This window comes from Aethalodelphis obliquidens, unplaced genomic scaffold (assembly GCF_003676395.1).
Source record: "Aethalodelphis obliquidens isolate GAN/ISIS:26980383/991018 unplaced genomic scaffold, ASM367639v1 scaffold41, whole genome shotgun sequence".
In the NCBI taxonomy this organism is placed as follows: domain Eukaryota; kingdom Metazoa; phylum Chordata; class Mammalia; order Artiodactyla; family Delphinidae; genus Aethalodelphis; species Aethalodelphis obliquidens.
Window position 1 is genome coordinate 11,148,641 of NW_020837985.1, and position 19,555 is coordinate 11,168,195.

Below are 19,555 nucleotides of genomic sequence, written 5' to 3' on the forward strand. Positions count from 1 at the left end.
TGTGATCTATTTATTCCATCCCCTGGAAATCAGGTGAGGAGAGCTCCGAGGGATGGGCACATGACTAAAGTAAGAGTAACCAAATCACAGGTATGAATTGGCCAGAAGTTTTTCAGTTTCAAGTGACGAACTTGCCAGCCCAAACTTGGGTAGACAGAAAATAGAATATATGGGCCTATGCAGTAACCTGAAAACCAAGAGTAGATGCACTTCAGAAACAGTTAAATCGAGGGTTGCAAATCATGTCATCAGATAAGTTCTCTTTCCATTGACTCTTTGCTTTCCTTCACCCCCATGTCCAGGTCTCTGCATTTCTCTGCACTGGATTCACCATCAGGCCCTCTCTCTTGATGTATGGCAAAAGTGCCACTAGCAGTTCCAGGCTTAGGTTCTATAATGTCAGCTATCCAGAGGAAGTAGGGCATTTCTTTCCCAATTGATGCAGTCCCAGGACTGACTCTCATTTGCCCAGCTGGTGTCTAATGGGTCTACTCCTAAGCCCGATCAAATGGTTAAGCTTTTTTTAGGTGGAGTTCTATCATATGCAACTGGAAGAGATGGACCAATACCAAGGCTCCTTTCTGATGAGCTGTTGACTTAGACCTTGGTATATCAAGAACCCAGAGGAAGGAGATAAGGTTACCAGAAAACACATCAAGACATAAACAGCGGAATTCAGAGAGATAATAAACAAGACAGAATTCAACCCTACCTCACTTTTCTCATCTCTCCGGACAAAGGCACCAGCTGCCTAATATGTGAGAATTTCTGTCAAATGTTGCGCCTGCCTGGTGTGGTGCATGCGTCTCTATGGCGACCAAAGGGCGTTTAAACATTTTGTAGAAGTTTACTCCTGATGAACTGGGTAGCAAATTGCCTCCTAACACAATGCTGGTTGGCATCAAAGGTCAAAAGAATCTCCTGGCTACTGCTGTTATTACCTCAGTTATCCACGAAAAGCCGTAAATATTGAGCGGTAACAGTAATAACTGAGCCCTGCTGCTTTCCTGTGACCTGGGTCCCCATACGCTCATCACATCAATGCCAATTCATGCTCATCACTCAAATCACTGTGTGGGTCTAGGTCTTATGTTCCAGTTATAGTTTTGGCTGCGGGCCTGGTATATCAGTCCCTCTAGGACTTTGTTTCCCTAGAAATGGAAGCTGTGTCCTTGAACCCCTAGCCCGTACTGAGGGGCTGCTGTGTGCTGGCGTTGCTGCAGGGTGATCACAGGCTGCCACACTGGTGTAAGGTGAGCCCCAGACTCAGTTACTAAGCTGCCTGCTTGGCATCTCCACTGATGGCGCCTCTCTGGCTCAACGTGCCCAGAAGTGATTGCACTAAGTCTCTTCTCCTCAATCTGCTCTTCTGCTAATGCTCTCAGCTTCAGTAGATGGTATCACCGTCTTTCCATCTGCCCAACTCAGAAATGCAGAGATCATCCCTGACTCTTTGCTTTCATTTACCCCCATGTACAGTCAGTCACCCCATCCTATTGATCCTATTCCCAGTAATTTGTCAGGACCATCTCCTTGTCTCCATCCCCACATCTAGCACCTTGGCCCAAGTCACCAGCATCTTTCACCCCGACTGCGGGCCTGTCTGTTTCCATTCTTGCCCTCTAGTCCATTTTTCACATAGCAGTCGGAATAACCATTTCAAACCACAAGTTAAGTTGTCTCAATCCCACACATAGTGTCCTCCAATTGCTCTTCTTTGTCTCAGCCCCTATCCATCCTCTAGGTCTTAGACTACATGCAACTTCCCTGGGTCAGTTTTCCCTGACCACTTTCATAGCATCCTATATGTAATCATCATAATGTCTGTCAGAATTACCATGCATCGATTATTTGTGTTACTATTTATTGAATATCTATCCTCCCAGGTGAATTAATTTCTACAGAACGTGAGTGCTATATCTAGTTTTCTCCCCGTTTCCCCAGAACCTAGTTCCCCACATAGTTAATGCTCAATAAATATTTAATAAATAAATTTATGAATGAATAACATAGCGCACTCAAACAGTATCTAAGGAGAGCCTAAATAGTCATCATTCTGGAAGGTTGCAAAGAGAAATCTCTGTTTTGGAGGTTGGACTAGATAATTCTTCAGACTCCTTCCAAGTAACCCTTTTTAATTCTTTCTAAGAGTCTCATCATCCTAATGCTAAACACTAGTCATCACTCAACATCACAGCCACAAACATAGAAAATACAAGAGGTAATCTCAGCATTTACTAAATTAACCTATCATAGGAGATAGGTTAATAACAACCATTAGTTGTTATATCGTGTCATTAAGTCATCTTATTTCCATTCTATTTTCAAGCCCTTTCTTCTGAATATGGGAGAGGGAATAACATTTATCACCATCTAAAAAAAAAAAAAATTTAAACCTACCAACCCAATATATTAAGGGATTGTCTTAGGCCTTACCAAAGAATTCACCAAAGTGGTTCCTTGAAACAACAAGCTCTCTGAGGGCATATTAAATTGGATTTGGTTTACAAAAATCTGATTTGCACACAACCATTCAGGAACATATTGATTGATGAAAGCGAGGTACACCGGGACATAACTACCTTTAATCTTTTATAACAAAGGCAGCAATTAGAATTGCTTTTGCTGAGCAAGTTTTGAAACAGAGGGCCCGATCTCTTTGCTAGCACCCGCCAACCCAGAAGACTCCCTCTCTCCCCACACGCTTTTCTCCTAATTAAATGAGGTAAACCTTTCGGATTCTTTGTAGAATGCAGTCTCTGACAGGATCCCACTCCTATCTTAGAGATACTGAAAAGGCTGTGTTAGGGGCTTAATTTCATTTCCATCCCTCTTTGTTAATATAGTCCCTTCTCATTCTCACTTCTCGGGCGCATTTTTAGAGAGGGATCGATTTGCTGGTTATTAAAAAATGGTCAATTCCTATGGTATTAGATGGCCTTGTATTCCCCAACCACAGTGTCATCTTCATCCCCTGAAAAAGTTTGCCCTTTGTGTGCCTGTCTGTTTGTTTGCTTTATTTAGCTCGTGGTGCGAAGGGCCTAATAAGGAATCCTGACGATAGTTTGCTCCATCTCCAGATTGAATTTCTTTATAGATCAGCCTCAGTAATTCATTTCCCAACTGGTTTTGATCAATACAGCTTGACTCAGCTTAGGGTTGGAGAAACTAACAAAAACGTACTGACTGGTACTGCTTGGGTGTCTCAGAGCACCTTCTTCATAAAGGCTCTCTTTGATGGTGACCTGTCAAACTGATCCACGACCTCTTAGTGAAGTCAGGGCCTGAGCTCTACCCAGGCCCCAAAGCTGTCATGGCCTTGTTTTGTTTGATTCTGTGAAGCCAGAGGCCAGAGGCTTTTGCAGAAACAGCATGGTGTGAGGGAAAGATGAGGAATGGTGTATCAGGTCGCCCTCAGAACTTGCTGTTGAGCTTCAGGGAGTGGCTGGACCATTCTGAGATTCCATTTCAGCGTCTACAGAATAAGGTAGCTGGACCTATGCGTATGTGAGGTCTCATTGAGCTCTGAAGTGCTAAGACTCTGTATGGAGATAGAAAGACCGGCTGTATCCCTATCCTCCAGCCCACTTTTCAAGTGCACGTTGCAATGACCCGTCATTTGGATAAAGAGATGGAAAACCATTGTTTCTAAATAATGGAAATAATACTTGCCCTCTGCCACAGGGATTCCAAACCCAGCTCTCATATTTTCCAGCTATGTGGCCTTTGCTAAATCATGTTATCTCTTTCATGCTCTGTTTCTTTATCAGTAAAATGGAGACATGTAATAATGCCCTTTGTCCATTCGGGGGATGCTGTGGGGATCAAACGGGGTCACAGGTGCAAGAAGCACTTTGGAAAGTAAAGCAGGATGTAGAAAAGGAACTGTTAATCAGGTGGCCAGTGCGTTGCCAGAGAACGGAGGCTTGAACATCACCCTGGAGCTTCATAAATCCGGCTTCCTCCTGCTGCCTCCTCTCCCAGCTGCCCCACTGCAGTAGTAGTTCACACTGGGACAGAAATCATGGCTTGTTTACAAGTTATTCACGTGCAGAGACTCATTAGTGTGGGCAGTGACACCATCCTTGGGGAGTGCCGCGGAGATTCAGCCAAGTCAGCCCAGCCAGCCTGCTCACCCTACCAGGGCAGAAGTCCTAACACCCACTGGTCCACCAGCCATTCAGCCATCAGTGCTCTCCCTAACAAACTGGGAACACAAGGCTCATGAATGCTCCAGATATGGGATCAACAGTGAGGACGGGCTGACCCCATACATTTTTAGATCAATGATGGCATTCGTAAACTATTCAGTGATGTTCTAACACAAGGCATGTTTATGCTTTTTACCTAAGATCCTACTGATTCTTTTTTTTTAAATAGAAACCCTAGGGCCTAGAAATAGAATTAATTTCAGTTTCTATTTCTTTTAAATATCTATAATGTCCTGGATCCTTACTCTGAGCTAAGTTTTGTACTGATATTACATAAATGATTGAATTTATTCTTAACAACATCTCTGTGAGGTAGGTATTCACTTAGTAACATTTCTTGAATGAATGAATGAATACAGTTAACTAATGAACATATGTTGAGTGCTTTCTACATGAAACGTACTGTGTGGGTCATTGGAGGTTCAGAATAAGTAAAATAAACAGTGTAGTAGCTGTTATCATGGTCTAAGTATTATGGTCTTCATTTGTAAATAAACAAACTTAAGCACAGAAGATGAGTTAACTTGCTCAATGTCACACAGCAACACAGTAAGTCTGGCTCTGGTCACAATGGAGGAACTAGTACAACTTACCTTCCTACTTCAAACAGTGATAAAAACTTAAAAAATATATGAAGCAATTGTTTTCAGGTCTTGGACATCAAGGAGCATAGGACTGTGATACTTAAGAAAAGAAAATCACACAGAATAAACCTCAAGTTTGGTCTGGCTCTCTGCTTTAAGACACTTTTCCAACTTCAGCACAGAGAGGTGAGATCTTCAAGGAAGGCAGGTTGAGACATATGTTTGGGGCTTCCCACTGCAATGTGCACAAGGCGAGACTCCACAAAGTCTAGCAGAGAGCAGCTGCTATGGGCTGAAATTGCAGAGATCATGGAAAACTGGTAGATATGGGAGTTTAAAACCAGCCAGAGAGGAGAGAGCTCACTGAGCACCTCAAGGATTTAGTTGAGACTTCATAAAGGCCAAGATTTAGGAGTAAGGACTAACTCCTAGAGTCAGGATCAATCCCTAGGATATAGACAAAATGAGAACAAACCAGCCCTTAACAAAGTAAAAAACTTTGCAAGCCTGGAAAGTTGAGAGGATCTACCAATAATTTAATACCTCCCCAAGCAGAATGTAATACTCTTTAAAAGAAGACAATATGATCCAGATTTCCTACAATGTATCTTTCTAAATGTTCACCATATATTCAAAAATTGTTAAATATACAAAGTAGGGAAACGACCCATAATTTATAGAAAAATAAGTCAGTAGATGATGCAGTCACTGGAATTAGCAAATAAGGACTTTAAAACAGCTATTATAAAAATATTCAAGGATATAAAGGAAAAGATGGCCATAATGATTAAAAATAGAGGAATGATTTTGATTCGAAAACTGAACATTATAATACCTAAATAAAATGTATTTAATGACAATATATTAGAGATGGCAGAAGAAAGAATCAATAAACTTGAGATAGATCAATAGAAGTGTTACAATCTGAAGAATACTGGGGGAAGACTTGAAAAAAGGAAAAGTGCCTCAGTGGCATGTGGGGTAATATCAAGTGTCTAGAATATGTGTGATTGGAGATCCCAAAGGAGAGTCTAGAGAGAATATGGCAGAAAAAATATTTCAAGGAATAATGGCCAAAATGTCTCAAATTTGATGAAAATATCAACCTATAGACCCCAAAAGCCCAGCAAACTTAAAGCAGGAGACCCTGGAATGGAAGAGAGAATAACAGTACAGATCTTGAAGATGTTAAAATGATAATAGATTCCATAACTTAGAGGAAATGGATAAATTCCTTTACAAGCGTAATTTAATATAAGTTACATAAGATTTTTACAAATTGAAAATTTTATTCTAAAATGTATATAAAAATTCAAAGGATCTAGTAAATGAAATAATCTTAAAAAGGAAAACTTGGAAGTCTTATACTATCTGATTTCTAGATTTACTGTAAAGCTACAGCAGTCAGTACAGTGTAGTATTGGCCTAAGGATAGAAAAATAGATTAATAGTACAGAATTAGAGAATCCAGAAACAGACCTACACATTTGGGCATTTGGATCAATTAATTTTTAAAAAATGCATGCCAGCAATTTAATGAAGAAAGAAAATTTTATTCAGCAAATGGGAATAAAAAAGTAATTCCAATACTTTCCTAATCAAACACAGAAATTAATTCAGGATGAATCATGGACTTACATGTAAAAACCGATACTATTAAATCTTCTTTTTCTTAAAGAAGAAACATATTCATAGAAAAAAATAGAAGAAAAAATATATTCAAACTTTAGCATAGCTAAGATTTCTTAGAAAAGACACAAAAATAACCCCAAAAGAAAAATTGGACTTTATCAAAATTAAAGACCCCTAGTCATTAAAAACAAACAATAAAAAACAAAAACAAGCCTGTTAAGAAAAGGAAAAGGCAAACCACAAACTGAGAGAGGTTATTCACAGTGCATATATCTGACAAAAAACTCATGTCCGTAATATAAACTAATCCCTATAAGTCAGTCATTTTTAAATATTATAAAAGCAGGCAAAAGACTTGAAAAGATACCTCACAAAAGAAGTATAAAAATGGGCAGTGAGCTTAAGAAAGAGCTCAACATACTTTGACATCAAGTAAAAGCCAATTAAAACCACAATGAAATACCACTACATATCCACTAGAATGACTAAAATTTAAACAATAACCCCAAGTGTCGGCTAGAATGTAATGCCATCAGAACCCTCATACACGGCTGGTGGGAATGTAATGATACGAATGCTTTCGAAAACCAGTTTGGCGGTTTCTTACAAAGTTATACATCTCCCCTATGATTTAGCAAATCCATTCATAGGTATTTTACCCAAGATAAACGAAAATATGTCTAAGAAAAGACTTATCCAAAATGTTTATAAGAGCATAATTTAATAGCCGCAATCTGGAAACAACCCATCAACAGAAGAATGCAGTACTTTATAATATATTGCATTATATTAATTCAACAAAATACTAATTAGCAATAAATGTTCTAAAGTATCCACAGCAACATGAATGAATGTTAAGAACATTCTACTGAGTGAAAGTAATCATATATAGCATACTGTAAAATTCATTTGTTCAAAGAAGGCAAAACTAATCTTTGGTGACTGAAATCAGAACCCTGGTTGTCTCTAGGGTAGTGGAGATTGCATAGGATGGGTTATGGAGAACTTTCTAGGGTGCATGGGATGGGTTATGGAGAACTTTCTAAGGTGACAGAAATGCTCCTTATTTTTATTCGTGTTTTTTGTTGTATCGGAGCATGCATTTGTCAAAACTGTTTGAACTGTACCTTTATAAATCTGTTTATTTACCTGTATATAATTTTTATCTCAGTTAAGATAATCCAGTCTGTCTGATTCCAATCCCCACTTTTTTTTTTTTGCTGTTCTATGCTGAATATCAGGCAAAAAGTTAGCCACTGGAAATTTTACAAACCTGAAATGCGTCAGCACCTTGTGAAGTAGAGAGAATGGATTCCTGTATTAGAAGAGCATAAGTGAGGAAGCTGTTTATAAACTGTAAAGGTGACAGAAATATTATTTATTTAAAAAAAACTATTATTATAAACTGTTAAAGCAGTATCACACCCTAGGGGCTTTGGAAAAAGTAGCCATTTGCATTATCTTTTGCTGCATGAGTGGCCTAAAGCAACAAATTTTATTCCCTCATTTTTCTGTGGGTCAGGAATTTGGAAGTGGCTTAGCTGGGTGAATCTAGCCAGCCAGCCCTCAGGCTTTTCATTTAACCTGGAGAGAATCATTTGTATAGGGTCAATAGGGATATGTGTTGCAGCGAATACCAATCAGTTTACTCCGCAGCTCACCACAATTGCCCTTCACTTAGTAACTTAGAGAATGGCCCCAATCACAGAGGTGGACCTCCAGTCACGACGTGCAATGTCCTTGCAATTTATTATTATTTATTTATTTTTGGCTGTGTTGGCTCTTCGTTTCTGTGCGACGGCTTTCTCTAGTTGCGGCAAGTGGGGCCCACTCTTCATCGCGGTGCGCGGGCCTCTCACTATTGCGGCCTCTCTTGTTGCGGAGCACAGGCTCCAGACGCACAGGCTCAGTAATTGTGGCTCACGGGCCTAGTTGCTCTGCGGCATGTGGGATCTTCCCAAACCAGGGCTTGAACCCGTGTCCCCTGCATTGGCAGGCAGATTCTCAACCACTGCGCCACCAGGGAAGCCCTGTCCTTGCAATTTAACCCTGACCTCTGGCCACCTCCTAGGGGTGGACAACTGATCTAAGCTGGACCAAGGTTTGAAACTTGAATGGAGAGACAGAAGCTGGGTGAAGCTGTTACCTTAATGGCAGTGTCCATATACTCCAGCTGCTGAGGCCTCGGTGGACTGCTACCCACGGAGACCGCAGCCGCTATTAGGTCGTGGAGGTGGGGATGGGGGAGGGGTTTGCTGCTGCTTCAAGGCCTGGGCCCCACCAGTGGGCGGCCGTGGCGAGGGCTCTGGAGCTCTGCAGGACACAGCCCTCAGCCTGTCCCCGGGCCCCCCCCCCCCCCCCCAGCTCGCCTGCGCGTCCCAAGGATGGAGAGCCTGGGAGGACCCCGGGGAGAAGGCCACGATCTGCATCTCACTGCAACTTCTGCCACGAGGACCACTGCCAGGCTGACTTGTTGGAGCGGGACCCTACGGTCTCGTGATAACGGTCTCGCGATAACAGTCGAGAGCTGAGTGCCGCGGGCTAAGGGCCGCGCGCCCGCCCTGCCTCTATTTCAGTCTGAGAGAAAGAACGCAAGACTGAAATGCTAGTCTCCTCTGTACCCTGACGTCCCTTTTGCAGTATCCTGTTGCTCACACAGACCAAGCCTGGTACAAGCAGGGGGAGACTGTACTCGGGTAAGTCCTGGGGGCAGGAGGCCCGAGGGCCCTCGTGGAGGCCCGGAGGCCCGGTACCGCAGTGTTTCATCCCTACTCCACAACTCATTAGACGTGCGATTTGGAACAAATTACTTACTCTTTTTAAGCCCCAGTTGCTTAATCTAGGAAATGGAAAGGAATAATTGTACTTACCTCAAGGGGCTAAATTGGTAATTTTAGAAGGTTCTCAGAAGGAAACCTGGAATGGAGTCAGTTTTCATTAACTGTATCTTAGAACACAAATCCATTAGTACCGCCCTATGGAATGTCTAGTATTGTAACAGGGGCAGGGTGCTCAGACAACGGTCAGCGTCGCGGTGGGTGGTCCCCACGAAGGTGGTCTCCCTGGGTCGTGGTCTGCGGACCCGGCCCCCCCCCCCCCCCCCCCCCCCGTTTGTGCAGCCAAGGGAGCCTGAGGGCTGGCTGGGTCCTGGGCGCCCGGCTCCCTCAGTGATGGCAGCTGGGCAGGGTCTGCGGAGCTGGCCCCGAGGGCGCCACCAGTTGAGATCTGCCTCTTCAGCGGGGCCTGGGCACTGGCGGAAGCACGCAGACCTGGTGCTGGACGAGCGCTCCCAGGCAGGGTGACGGGCCGTGTGGGGACCCCCCACCCTTAGCCAGGGCCTGGACCCCGGAGGGCAAGAGCTGGTCCTTGGAATGTTAAACAAGTAAAATGAGGGGTAACGATGTCGCTTTGCTTACAGGATTTGTTAAGGGTTAAAAGCCGCCAGGAGGCATGGAGACTGAGCTTAAAGCCTCCCCTTCCCTTTCTTGTATAATTCTCAAGCCTGTGACCTTTAAGAGTATTACACCTTTAGATAAAAAGTTGCAGAACAGAGAATAACACTGTTTTGATGGAGGTTTACAGGAACATCGTGACCTGAACTTGACCTGACCAGTTGCAAAAACAAAGGATCTGACACGAAGAAGTTTGCAACAACTAATCAGCTCCTCCCTCACCTTTCCTATAAAAGGGCTTTGCTGAAAGCCTTCAGGGAGTTTGGGGTTTTTAAGGCATGAGCCACCGGTCGCCTCGCAAGGCCCCTGCAATAAACCTTTCTCTGCTCCAGACTCCGAGGTTTTGGTATTGTTTGGCCTCACTGTGCGTTGAGAATACGGACTTGTGTTTGGTAACAGTATCGCTCCCCTGGCCAGGTAGCCTGCTTAAACATTCTGCCACTGACTGCATACCTGGATCAGCTTTTTAAATTGGCGCCTTCCTCTAATTTGGATCCTGGAAGCTGGGTAAGTTCTATAATGAACCCATATCCAGTGGCTCCTCCCCATTCCCGCTTTTTTTTAAAAAAATTAGTTTATTTATTTTTGGCTGCGTTGGGTCTTTGTTGCTGAGTGAGGGCTTTTCTCTGGTTGCAGGGAGCGGGGGCTACTCTGTTGCGGTGCGCGGGCTTCTCATTCCAGTGGCTTCTCTTGTTGCAGAGCTCAGGCTCTAGGCGCGCAGGCTTCAGTAGTTGTGGCATATGGGCTCAGTAGTTGTGGCTTGCGGACTCTACAGTGCAGGCTCAGTAGTTGTGGTGCACAGTCTTAGTTGCTCCGTGGCATGTGGGATCTTCCCAGACCAGGGCTCGAACCCGTGTCCCCTGCATTGGCAGGCGGATTCTTAACCACTGCGCCGCCACTAGGGAAGTCCCCCATTTATTTACCCCATGTGTTTGGTACCTTTTGCCCTCTCTTCTCTCCTTAGACTGTGAGCTGTCTCGAAGGAAACTTGTGCTTTAATCTCTGAATTTCCCAAAGCCACTGTTTGAACTTCCTACTGATTTTTACATAGCCCATGCTCACAAAGTATTTGCTGGCTACATTTTACGAAGCAGAACATCCAGAAGGTGAAAGCCGCTATCATAAGATAACAATCATTGTCCCCCAAATGGTGTATAGTAAGCCACCCCCAAACTCAAAGCCATAAAACCACAACCACTTACTTGCTCATGGGTCTGCAGGTCAAAGGAGAATTGGTTGATCTTGGCTGTGCTGGGTTGGGTGGTGCTGCTTTGGGCTGTAAGTCAGCTGGGCTTGGCTTCTTGCTGCAAGTCTCAGCTCAGGTCTGCGCTGCCTGGCTTTATTCCGGGACCCAGGCTGAGGGGCAGTGCTTACCCTGGACGTGTTCTTCTCAGATAACAGTAGAAGCACAAGAGGGCAAATAGAATCCTGCAGTGCCTTTCAAGCCTTTCCTTGCTTATGAATGCTACTATCTAATTGGCTGAAGTAGGTCACATGACTGAGCCCAAAGTCAAGGGATGCAGAAGTATTTCCTCTGCTTCCAGCGGGAAGAACTTCAAAGTCACTCAGAAGGTGGCGTGGACAAACTGATAAAAGTTGGGTCCAGTAATTCTACTATATAGGGTATTAAGTTATCAGAACTAAGAACCAAGTGTTGCTGGGAATACTGGACTTTCTGAGAATTTCTGAGTATTGTTCTTTCACTTCTAGAACTGGGAAACACTTGAGAAATGAGTTTTAAAGTGCAAGTCTGCATGAGAGTGACATGACCCAATGCATGAGTTTTAGAGATTCGACCCTACTTTCTTTTTCTGTGGACACTTCCACTGGTTTTTCCTTTGAGCTCTTTTTCCTCAGACATAAAGTAGAGATACTAAAACCTACCCAGGTTGTTGTGAAAATTAACATTAATTAACATATAAGAACTTACTTGGCATTACAATGTGCTCAGTGTTTGTTTCCCTCTCTGTCCTGCTGGAATGAGGGTGGGGGGAGGTGAAGGGTGCTTTGATTTTCCAGCAAGCTTCTGAGGCCTGAACTCAGTCAGGGAAGGACTCAGCTTTCCTGACTGAAAAAGAGATGACAGAGAATCTTCACCATATTCATCCACTTGTTGCTTTAAGGTAGATGAGTGATCAACTGTTGCCTATTTTGGGTTCTAAAACACCAAGTTATTGCCATAGAAACATAATTATAATGAGTAATTAAATGAAAATGTTTTCCAAAATCTTTTATAATTGAAGTTCTAAATTTCTGCCTTTTCAGTCAGTTCATGTAAGCATAACCCCAAAACTGTAGCACACATCTTATTCTCTTCCAAATCAAATCAATGAGTTATTTGTGGTAATTTATTTTTAAAAATGAAATAAATTCTCTCTGATCTTATTCTGAATGTGCAACTTCCACCCTTTCAGTTAAGAAATGGCATCTAGCCCACTGAAACAATCTGGATTTTAACCTTGTTTTGCTTTGGCATCCCAGGAAAGGTCTGTGAGCAGGTCAGTAGCTGTTGACAAGGATCTTTCATCAACTTTAGAATATATCTGGGCTCGCTTTGCTGGAGAATTCCATAGAAGACTCCTTTACGATTTGCAAGAGACCTGTTGGCTGTCCTCTCACACTCTGCAGCCAGTCCCCCACCAAGCCAAAGTACCTCCTACGTCCAAAATACATTTCAAATCCATCTGTGCAACCTGACTATTAGTGACATGGGCTACAACTGTATCCTCTCAAATACCACCCTGTGTCTACTCTTATCTACCATCCCAATTCATTTTCACAAAGCAACCACAGCGGTCTTTTGAAAACCTAGAATCACATCACTTCTCCCTCTGGAAGAAGTGATAAAGGCTGTCTCTTGAAAAGCTTCCTACGGCTTCTTACTGTAATTACAATGAAAGCCCACATTTGTTAAGAGGCCATCAAGGGTCCACTTGGGACTGTTCAATCTTGCCCTGACCTACATCTCAATTTCTTCCTTAGGTAGGTGAGCCCACCACAGTGAGCTTTCTTCCAGCTCCTTAATATTCTAACTTCCTCCTTCTCAAGATCTTTGCATAGGTTGTTCCCTCTGCCTGGAATACCCTTTCCTTTACCCTCCACATGTCCAGTTTCTTCTCATCTTTCATCTCAGCTTAAATGTCAACTCCACAAAATTGACATTCCCAGCAGATCCCCTTATTTAATATTCTCTGCTACCATCCCATTTACTTCTTTCATAGTACTTACCCCAATTTGTTATTATAAATGCATTTGTGTTCTGACTTGTTTAACATCTGACTCAGCCATTGGATGTAAGCCACATAATAATAGGAGTAATATCTGTGTTTTGTTCACTATAGTATAACAGGGCATTGTCCTGTGCGTAACCCTGGAAGATGCTCAATAATTGCTTCTAAAGTAGATAAATGATTGAATGAATGAATGAATGAATAAAGAAGGCTAAGTCATCAGTATTTACCAAGAAACCTAAAATATCTCTGAAGCCCCATCAGATAGCCATCACTGGAACATTGCCCAGGGAAACTACACAGTGTCTTTTGGAGGAAAAAGCACCAGCTTGGGGGTAATAAATCAGGGATACTGGTCCAATTTCCCATGGGACTGTCTGCAAATTTTAGGGCCTTTCTGAACCACAGCTTGCTTGTGGTTAAAATGAAGGTTTACAACCAAACTAGGAATGCTTAACCAGGAGAGGGCCATGGTCTACTATGGACATGCATTTTATGTTATTTTATAGTAGTGAGCTTCCATCAAATTTTAAAATATTCTTGACTCCAAAAAGGTTAAGAAACACTGGATTAGGTTAATTCTAAAGTCCCATATGCCTCTGACAATCTATGTTTCTATAAAAGGAAGATCAGTGTACTGGTCAGTATTAGATATAGCTCCATGTAACAGAGTTCCCACATAACAGCATCTCAAACAAGATTGAGGTCTATTTTGTCTCTCTTTCCTTTAGGTCTGGAGGTGAGTGTTCCACGATCCGTAAGGATTCCGAGCTACCGGAGACTCCAGTTGTTGTCTTGTTGCTCCACCATCCCTCGGGCTTGGCCCTTGTCTGAATGAATATTTGACCACACATGGGTGGATGGATATTCCAGCCAGGAGGACTGAGGTAGGGGAATGTTGCCTGTTTTTAAAGACAGAAGTGAAAATGTCATGTAGCATGGGTCCTAACTTCCTATTGGCTGCATTTGGCTGGAAGAGAGTCTAAGAGATACAGATTTCACTCTGGGTGGTCATGTGCTCAGCTAAAAATCAGAGGTTCTACATAAGTCTTAAGTAAAGAGATGTGTCTGATGCCTGCTATCACAAGAGACAGACTATGCAAAGGGCAATTAGGTTTGCAGACTGCCTGGCATAAGTACCCAGAAAATTTACATCTCATAGAATTTCAGGTTGCAGGAGACTTAAGAGTTTTATAACCAAGCCCTTTTTGTCTGCATATTTTCCATTGTGGTTTCTTCCTGAATTTAATTTATTTACACATGGAATGAATATTTACTGGGTACCTACATCTACTGCGTTATGCAAGCACTGTGTCAAACTCTACATATAGAGTCCCTGCCCTCAGGGAGTGAAGAGTCTACAGTAGAGGCAGACAGCAGACCTTCCCACTGTGGCCTCAGGATCAGTTCTCACGGGAGACAGTGGGAGCAGAAAGAAGAGCCCTCCTCAACCTTCTTGGGAACCTGTGGTTCAAGAAGGGCCTTCTGTAGGAGGGCCTCACACTGAGTTTTGAAGGATGATCGACAGGTGCAGTGCCTGACATGGGGAAAGCAAAGGAGGTACTCACATCACCTCCAAGGGATGACTAGGAAGGAAGGAGGGAGGGAGGAAGGGACAAAGGGGAAAGAGGGACAGGATGGGAAGACAGGGTTTATTGCACGGAGGAAAAAAATCACTAGAAGATTTCAGATTGTTGATCTGGTAACAATTAAAAACTCATCTTAGGCTTAAAAATATACACTCTGTATAGTATTTTTGTTATTAAAAATGGTGTTAGTGTTCTGTGGAATAGGCAGGCTGTATTTCTCTTTTCTTTCTGTCCATCTCCCCTCCAGATGGTGAGCACCAGAGGGCAGAGTTCCTGTCCGTTTATCTCTGTAGACACCGACTCTAGCAGAGTGTCTGACACAGTAGCAGGTCCAGCAGGTGCTTGGCAAATGAGTGAATGAGCAGATGTTAGGCTGATGAAGAGGCGCAGGCCTTCTACACAGAGGAAACAGCATTCGGAATGATGGGAAGGCTGTAGAGAGCAAAGAGCAGCAAGGGGTTCATCTCTGTTGGAGGCCAGTGTGCATAATGGGTGGAAGAAATGAGGGCAGTTGGGTGAAAAAAATCACTTTTTAAAACTGTTTCCTCAGGCTCCCCACCACTAGCTGCACACTGATAGTAGCCCAAGCCTTTCTTCTGTGGTACCTGTCACCGTCTGTAACCATACACTGGAGTAGTAGCAGGTTGTGGAGAGTCCAGGCCACTTCCTGGGCACAGATCCTGGCCTTGCCACTTCCTAGCTGTGTGACCTTGGGCAAGACATTTAAACTGTCTATGAGGCAGTTTTCTTACCTGGAAAATGGAAATAAAAATGCCTATCTCATAGGCTTATTGGAAGGTTTAAGTGAAAAAAATACAGTTAAAGTGATTAAAGTAGTTCCTTGATCATTAGTGCTTAATAAATGTTAGTTATTGTTAATAGGTGATGATGATGATGATAGATGATAGAGAGATAGATAGATAGGTTAATAGATAGACAGATAGATTGGGACAGGTATCTGTGTGGTTAGTTGATTATGGTATGTCTAACCCTACTACATTATAAGTAAGGGGCAGGACCACCTCTTACCTTTATGGAGGCAGCCCAGCAAAATGTCCGGGATGAGGGAGGTGCTCAGTAAATACAGATGAAAGGATGAAAGTGACAATGCAGCTGGAGAGGTAGGTGGGAGACAGATCATCTGGGACCTTGGAAACTGTGCTAAGAAGCTTGGATTTTTCCCTCAGGGCTAGTCTAGGCTCCTGAAGGGAAATAAAATGGTCTTATTCTCAACATCACGGAGGCTGGACTGGAGGGGAGCAGGCTGGGAGGTCCCCAGTCACACTGATTGAACGAATAATCCAGGCACTAGCCGATGAGAGGCTGGATTGAGGAAGGGGCAGCACAGAGGAAAAGAAAAAAAACAGTTTTCCCTCTTGGGTCTTTATCCAGGTTACTTAACATCTCTCAACCTTAATTTCCTTATGGGGAAAGCAGAGCTCACAACTCAATTCTGACAGGGTTTCTGTGGGAGTATATAAAATATATGAAGAGTGACACACATATTCGCGGTCTGATAGATAATCAACACGTATTACGCCCCTTCTCTGCCCCTCCGGATCAGCAACACACTCTCCCCAGTACCACCTCCCCTCCCCGCAACCAAACACACACACACAGATGTCAGTGGCCAACATTTAGGGACATATAGCTTACTCTTCTAATCGTACGCTCTTAAAAATGGAAGGACCCGTCGAGGTCAATTAGTCCTACTCAAAGACTTTTAGGAATAGAAAAGATCCTAGATCACAACTACTTCGTACACTTACAGACACGGAGAATCAGAAAAGTAAGGTGATTTACCCAGCACACAGCTTGCAGGCTTTAGAGCTGGTCCGATTTATACCTCACTGTTTTTTCTAGGTTCAGTATTCCAAAAGCTAGCCCAGTGTGCCATGGGATATGATTACCAACATCCAGGAATTTTTATTAACCATATTCACAAATAGCGAGCCCAAGGTAAAGCAGAGACTCTGCAGCAGTAGTATCTACGATGTGTTACACACAAATTGTGTGCTGGGCACTTGGCCACTTTCTTTATTTACATTAATTTGTTTCATTCTCATTATTATTCCCAATTTACAGATTAATAAATCAAGTCTCAGAGAAGTAAAATAATTGCTTGTATGTGACATAATTAGAGTCAAATATATTAAAACATTTACAAGCTTCATTAAGTAGTTATTACTGGAAACATTTGTTGTGTGGCAGATACTCTACTAGGTCCTGGATTGGTCTGACTCCAAACCCAGCTCTGTCTTATTGCAAAGTCCTTGCTCTTCATCACTGCTCACCCACACAAAGCCTAGGTGAAAACAGCATGGATTGAATTCCCAGGCCAATTTCTCTTTATCATTCTGGTTCTTCCATATTCAGATTTTTTTCATTATTTTCAACTATATTTTATTATGATTTATTTTTATTTCCTGTCCTACAGCATGTCAAATTTCAAGTCCATTTCATCCAGTAGACGCTTAATCGAGTCATAACTATGCAAAAGCAATATGCAAGAATAGAGGGTAGGAAAATGTAAAGATTAATGAAACAGGACCCTTGCCCAAAAAGAGGCGACAGTATAATTCTAGATTGTAGGAGGATTAAATAGAGGTACTAGACTGGGAATATAAAGGGAAGAGAAAATGACATTTAACAAAGGCCCGTATTGTGCTGGATGCAGTTTCTTGGGGCGTTCCATACATTATACATATAGCCCTCATAAGAGCGATTTCTGGTGGAGAACGAAAGAGAGTCAGGGGTTCAGAATGAGTAACTAACTTACCTAAGTTTGTATGGCTAGTGCTGGTGAGTAGCAGAGTGACAATCCCCTACAGTTCATCTGACCCCAAAACCTGGACCCTATTCACTACATCACACCATCACCAGAAAGCAACCAGATGGGGACAGAAGAGGGAACCATAATTCTGACTGAGAAGTTCTTCACTTTAACCCTTAATTATTCTTAACCCTTAATTCTTAACTTTCTTAACACTTAACTATTCTTTCACTCCCATGTTTGAAACCTGGACACACAAGGTTGAAATGGGAAGGAAACTTAAAATTCAGCTGGTTCTAGGAAGACAAATAGATATTTATCTCATGGTCAGTGGAAAAGGCAACTCCAACCAACAACTAACGAGTCTTCTAATTTATGAGGTGAGAAGTCCAGAGCCAGAGAAGTAATTGTCTTTGTGTGCAGTGGAAGATGATGACATGAATCCCAGGCATGTTGATTTGCTTCTCATCCCCACCAGTGTGAGCTGCTGGTCTGAGAATAACCTTGATGTAGTTCAGGTGGCTGGAAAGGTGATAGGATAGGAGAGGTTCAAGTATGGAATAAGCCTGGGAGAAAATAGTTGAGATGGAGCTGCATCTCAGAACCAGATGCGGGATTCAGAATGGAGACATATCCAGTGGCTAGAAGGCTGGCTGTAAGAAGAAATTCCCAGTTCTTGAGACAAAGAGGGAGGATCCGAGGCCATGAAAACAGGCAAGTGAGACAAAACCAAGAGAAGAAGTAGGACTCAAAATGAGTAACGAAACCTGGATACATGAAGGAGCTCAGTCCCAGAGCCAAGAGGGAAATGAACATTAAGGGGACACCATGCTGGCTATTTTGGGACACATTACCTCGTTTAATCCTCACAACTGCATTATGGGGTGGGTAGTCTAACCCCTTATTTATAATGAGGACTGGGGCTCAGAGAGGTAAATTACTTGTCACATAGCTAGAACTTAAGGGCTGGAGAGATTTTTTGTTGTTGTCACAAGTGGGGATTTCTACTGGCATCTAGTAGACAGAAGCTGGGGAGGCTGCTAAACATCGTACAACACACAGGACAGGCCCCCGCAAACAGAGAATTATCCAGTCCCAAAGGCAAACCATCGTCAAGTGGTTGAGAAGCTTTATTCTGCATTGCCAACCTCGGAAGTGACAGAGAATACAAAGCAAGTTCTTTGTATTTGAAATTATACATCATTCACCCTTCACACATTTATTGAGTGCCTACTAAGTTCCAGGAACGGTTTTATTTCTTCTCCCCAGCTTTATTATGGTATCACTGACAAATAAAAATTGTACATATTTAAAATATACTATGTGGTTTTGATGTAGGTATACATTGTGAAATAATTACCACATCAAGTCCATTAACATATCCATCACCTCACATAAGTACCATTTTGTGTGTTTGTGGTAAGAACACTTAAGATCTGCTCTCAAATTTCAAGTATATGATACAGTATTATTAACTGTAGTCACATGTTGAATGTTAGATCTCCAGAACTTATTCATCCTGCATAACTGAAACTTTGTACCCTTTGGCCAACATCTCCCATTTTGCTCACCTGCCCCTGGCCCCTGAAAGTCACCATTTTACTCTCTGCTTTTATGAGTTCTACTTTTGGAGATTATACATGTAAGAGAGGTCATGAAGGACTTGTCTTTCTGGGTCTGGCTTATTTCACTTAGCATAATGTTATCTGGTTTCATCCCTGTTGTTGCAAATGACAGGATTTCCTTCTTGTTTTAAGGTTGAATATTTTATTATATTTTATGTGTGTATGAACATATATAGCTATTTTCTTTTTTTAATATAAATTTATTTATTTATTTATTTATGGCCGCGTTGGGTCTTTGTTGCTGCTCGCGGGCTTTCTCTGGTTGCGGCGAGTGGGGGCTACTCTTCGTTGCGGTGTATGGGCTCCTCATTGCGGTGGCTTCTCTTGTTGCGGAGCACGGGCTCTAGGCGCGCAGGCTTCAGTAGTTGTGGCTCCCGGGCTCTAGGCATGCAGACTTCAGTAGTTGTGGCTCACGGGCTTAGTTGCTCCGCAGCATGTGGGATCTTCCCGGACCAGGGC

General features: G+C 42.7%; 1 long non-coding RNA gene across 1 annotated transcript in view; it reads left to right on the forward strand.

The window, feature by feature from the left end:
* Positions 1 to 19,555, forward strand: part of LOC113633866 (uncharacterized) — a 70,570-nt gene that overhangs the window by 13,441 nt on the left and 37,574 nt on the right. The window contains exon 2 of the long non-coding RNA XR_003438395.1: positions 13,841 to 13,996. This is a non-coding gene — a long non-coding RNA (uncharacterized LOC113633866). The remainder of the gene's footprint in view (positions 1 to 13,840; positions 13,997 to 19,555) is intronic.